Source organism: Herpailurus yagouaroundi, unplaced genomic scaffold (assembly GCF_014898765.1).
Source record: "Herpailurus yagouaroundi ecotype Mexico unplaced genomic scaffold, PumYag 163, whole genome shotgun sequence".
Lineage (NCBI taxonomy): Eukaryota > Metazoa > Chordata > Mammalia > Carnivora > Felidae > Herpailurus > Herpailurus yagouaroundi.
The window spans coordinates 60,178,104-60,182,945 of record NW_024412404.1 but is presented as its reverse complement, the minus strand read 5'-3'; the positions used below and the strand labels follow the sequence as shown (position 1 = coordinate 60,182,945).

At 53.0% G+C, this 4,842-nt stretch overlaps 1 protein-coding gene across 1 annotated transcript in view; it reads left to right on the top strand.

Annotated features, from left to right (window-relative positions):
• The first annotated feature begins 4,522 nt into the window (after positions 1 to 4,522).
• Positions 4,523 to 4,842, top strand: part of CHST15 (carbohydrate sulfotransferase 15) — an 81,795-nt gene continuing 81,475 nt past the window's right edge. The window contains exon 1 of the mRNA XM_040486698.1: positions 4,523 to 4,683. The gene's annotated coding sequence lies outside the window, so the exon portion shown is untranslated. The remainder of the gene's footprint in view (positions 4,684 to 4,842) is intronic.

Here is a 4,842-nt window from a genome sequence, read left to right as displayed (position 1 = left end):
CTGGCGGACAAGGCGCTAATCAAGCCAGGGGGTTCCAGTGGGGTCACTCACCAGGCATTTACTGGGTACACCTGCCACGCCAGGCGCTGAGCTAGGGGCTCCGAGTGCTGACACGCATAGGTCCCCGTTCCTGTCCCCCCGGGGCTTACAGCGCTTCAGATTTCTCAGTTGGGAACTCTGAGATGCGGCCTGTGAACGCCTTCAGGCTGTGGCAGCATCTTTGGAGTAAGGGAGCCGTTTCTCTCGGGGGAGTAGGCAGCTCTCAGGTGCGAACACAGGTTCTAATGCTTGTTTGAAGCCAGCCCTGCTTCTCCCTTCCGTGGAGAAGTTTCAACGCAGAGTCGAAGTCTGCAGCTTTAAGGAACCGTGAGTTGTTAGTACCCTCAATCCGGTAGAGGTTTTTGGATCGGGTGTAGGAAATTTTCACAAGAACCTAAATCTCACGTCGATTTGTGATGGATTAGCATACCAAAATTGGCGGAAAGTGCACTTAATGGATGCATTACTGCAGAAGGGATCTGTCTAACCAGAGCATTTCTAAATTTATGAAATTGAAATGCACTTCAGGTTACCGAGCAGTCTAAATTTGTCAAAGTCACAGGGCTGGAGGCAGGTCGTTGCTGGTGGCAGGGATCTGAAGCCAGGTCCACAGAGCGAGGGCCTATGCGAGGATCCCCAAGGGCCCCTCACACCCAGGTGCGGCCCCTCCCCGCCCGGGGAGCTTCCAGCAGCCCTCCACCCCCATGCTGTCCCCTTGGAAACAACCTCAAATGTGGGGACAAGGTGAAAGTGAATTGCAACTTCATCCCCGTCTCTGGTTCTCTGGTCGAGTGCTCATTGCAAATGAAGGCGGCAGCTGATAATGATGGCCTTACGCATTTAAACTGTTCTTCCTTCTTTCAGTGGCTTTTGCATCACAGTGGGAGGCCCTTGGGAGACCCCACTGGCTCCGGTCTCCATGCTCTAATGGAATGACCAATGGCAGTTTCTGCTGTTGAGCTGGGGCCTGTAGCAAGTAGTGCTCAAGGCCCGACCTTATCTCCTTTCCTTTTGAGGGGTCTGCTGTCCCCACTTTCAGATTATGGGGTCCGGGTCCTTTCAGAAACATGACTTCCATCCCTTAATCCCTTGCAAAGGGACTCCCAATAGCAATTCGTCTGGAGTTCACAGCTCTGTAAAATGCCAGGCCGTGGCTTTCAGTCCTCCAGCTGGAGACACTGAAGGCCAGAGAAGGGCTCCAGGTCTCATAGACAGCTGGTGGCTCAGAGCCTGGGTCTTCTGAGCCTCGGTATTTCCGAAGCACTTAGCACGTACGTGGTGTGGAGAGTGGCCCACGCTGTGTTCACCCCTTCACTTGGTTCTCGCTGCACTTTCCCATCAGGCGTGCCTGCCATTAACTCGAATTCGTTGGCATTCGCTCACACTAATGGTATAGGAGAGGCTTCGGTGCTTTTCCTGGGTTGTTCGGTTTCTGAGCCTCTGTCTCCTTGCCTGAAAAATGAGGATGAGCGTGGCCGGCTCACAAGGCTGTTGTGAGCCAAGGCTCACAAGGCTGTTGTGGTCCAAGGATGTAGCGTAGGAAAGTGCTTAGCAGAATAGGAAAGTGGTTAGCAGAGTGCTTATCACCTGGCGGGGCTCTGTGTGTCCCCATCCCTAGGAGGGAATGGAGACTTGGTCACCTTGGTGGCTCCAATATTCACTCCAGTGTGTGGCACAGAGCAGGTGTTCAGGGAATGTCTGCTGAATGAATGAGTGAATGAATGTGACTCGGTAGCCATGAGAGGTCCCTGGCCTTCCAGTTTTCTGATGTGCTTGCACTGCGTCCTATAGAATCTCTATTCAAGCAATACCTGTTCACCGGTTCAATTTATTGGTCCAAAAAGTTGTTACGTGACTGTTCTGCACAAAATTCCTTTCCATAATATTATGGCTGACTGCTAATCATAGCTAATATTTCTGAGCTCTTGCGATGTGCCAAGATTTGTGCTTAGTGTTTTTTCAAACATCTTGACGTTAATCTTCACACAAGCCCCCGCCAAGGGAATGTATCAGTCAGCTACTGCCACAATAATGCTGCGTAACAAACTGCAGCACTGAGTGGCTTACAAGCATTTCCTCCCTTGCCCATGCGTCCGTAGGTTGGCTGAGGCAGTTCTGCGTCCAGCTGTAGATGGGGTGACTTCGTCCCAGGCTGCCGGTTGAGTTCGGGTCTGCTCCATGTGTGGTTATCCTGGAGCCTTGCTGGAAGAGACGGCAGCTTCTTGGGATGTCTTCTTCTCATTATGAGCCACCAGAGCACAAGAGAGGAAGCCCAGCCCTGCAACACATATCAATCTCCTCATTCACTAACATCCTCTAAAATCTCATTGTCTAAAGTGAGTCATACGGCCAGGTCCAAAATCTTGGAATGGGGAAATATATTCCCTGCTCTATGAGGCTGTGACAAGGGTGTGGAAGCGTAATATCCCCATGGGATCACTGATTCGATTTACTACTAGTAGGTGCTATTGTCCCAACAGAAAGTGACATGCCCAAGGGACTCAGCTAGTAGGTATGAGAGGTATGGTGTGAACCTGGGCATTTTAACTCCAAAGTTATGGAAGCCTCAGGGTGTGCATATGGGGAAGGGGATATTTGTTTCTTTAAATTATCTTCATGTTTCCACCCATTAGCTGCCAATGTCGCGTTGGCTCCATTCTCTCTCAGTTACACATCCATTGGTATACCCGTTCAGTCATTCACACGTCTGGCTTTGGGGTGTTCTCTCAACCCTCCAGAATCATAGGCAAAGTGCAATTCTCGGGTAATTTTTTGAAACGTTGAGTGTGGAGGGCAAAAATTGCCCTCTGGTTGATCTCAGGCACGTGTATAAATACCTTTGGAAAGTCCCTGGTGGAATTCAGATCAAAGCGGTACCGTGATTTTACTCAAAAACAATTTGCTCCGTGTCAACTGTGATTTCTGACACCTGAATTTGAAAGTGATCTGGGTGGGCCCGGAGCCATCTCCATAACGGGGTCATGTGTTTACTTGGAGGGAGGAGAGGAAAGACCGAGGTATGTGTGGCCATGGAATAATGTTCCACACAGCCTTACGGGAGCGGATTTCCTCCTCAGTGTTTCCACAGAACCTTCCCTGTGTTTGTTTAAACCCATTGCACACTCTGGTCTGACAGCTGCCTGGCCCAGGGCCTCCCTTGCAGACACATGTACAACTAACCCTCTTTAACAGCACCCTGCACTGTGCCCCCCGATGCAATTACTCGAGTATATAAACTTCACTGAAAGGCAGGCTTTTCTTGGGAGCCAATAAATAAGCCCCGAAGCCACAACGTGTGTAAGACCTTGAAAACTGGCATCATCATCTATTGGGAATTGTGAACCCTGCAAAAAGCAGCTCATTGTATTTTCAGAAAAAGGGTTTCGTTTAAAAAAAAAAAATAATAATAATGAGCGAAAATCACCAAGCGGAGTCTCTATGGAGAACGCAATGTAGTCTGAGATTCCGAGGCTGGTCTCTTTGCTGCCGCTTTCTTCGTAGATTTTATGTAAGAGGCATTATTTGCAGGAAAACAAGACACAGTTTGGAAGAATTCCCCTCTCATCCAGCTTCCCATCTGCAGTTATAATCCTCTGATTGTGACCTCTGCATTAGTTGCCATGGAGGCCGAGCACAAGTTGAGGACCTCAGGGCAGGCTATAGTTTCTGGGGGGTGAGAGGAAGCCTCGGGCAATACAGATCAGATTTTTCAGAACAAGAGGAAAGGGGGAAAGGCAGGATCAGGAAGCACCCCTCAGCGGCGGGCCAGCACTCTGCAGCATAGGAAAGAAACACTTTCAGCTCCACTTCTGGCCGCTTTGAGCCAGAGGATGCTGGACCATGGCCATGGGGACATGGGCAGGCAAAAGGCTGTGTGACTGAAGACAAAGATGGTTTTTTTCTGTCCCTTGGACCTGTTTCCTGAGAGGCTGGGCTTGGTTGCTCCAAGCGCCCCCTGAGTTGAGTCTTCCAAAAACCCAGTGTCTTTTCTTTAACTGATGGCCTCTTTGGTCAAGGGTCAGGGAATCGACCACCGGGGCCGGTTCCTAGGCCTGGGACGGCCCAGGTGGTTTCCTGGAGCAGGAGCCTCCCGGCCACTGCGGCAGGGCTCCCGGTCCCGCGGAGCCTTCCCTCCCGGTAGAGGCAAACAGGCTGGGCCAAAGAGCCCGGGAGAGGCTTCGCGGGCTGCAAAAATACAACAGACGGCGCAGAACCCGCCAGCGCCGTGGCCTTGCATATCAATGTATGGGCTGGCTGCAGACCGCCAAGTTCGTTAAAAACGTCTCTGGCAGAGCGTCGCTCGGCCGACTTCAGGGGTTTCGGTTTGCTTTCTATTTGGAATCACCGCATCACACAAACCGTGTTTACTCGGAAGGGGAGGGGGCGGGGACCAAACCCACCGCGCGGCGCACACGCCTTGATCTCACATTCCAGACTCGAGCTGTGTCAGCGCGACATGGGGCGGGGGGAGGGTTCTCTTCGGAGGTTTCATTCGCCATCTGCACGTCACTCCCAAACTTTTCCTCCCTGCGCTCGGGGAGTCAGGTTGACGCGCCCTGGATGCGGGGCTCGAGGCGCCGGGCTGGGCGCGCTCCCGCGGAGCCCGAGCCGCAGAGGCTCCGGGGCTGGACTCCGGCTTCTCAGGTACAAGTTGGGTGCCAGGCGCGGGGGTGGGGGCGGCGAGGAGCGGCGGGCGGAGGTCTGGCTCGGAGCTCCGGGTTCCGGCGCCCCTCCGCGTTCCGGCCGGGCGGCGCGGGCGGCGGCGGGGCTGGGCGTAGGGAGTCCGGGCCGGCGGAGGCTGCG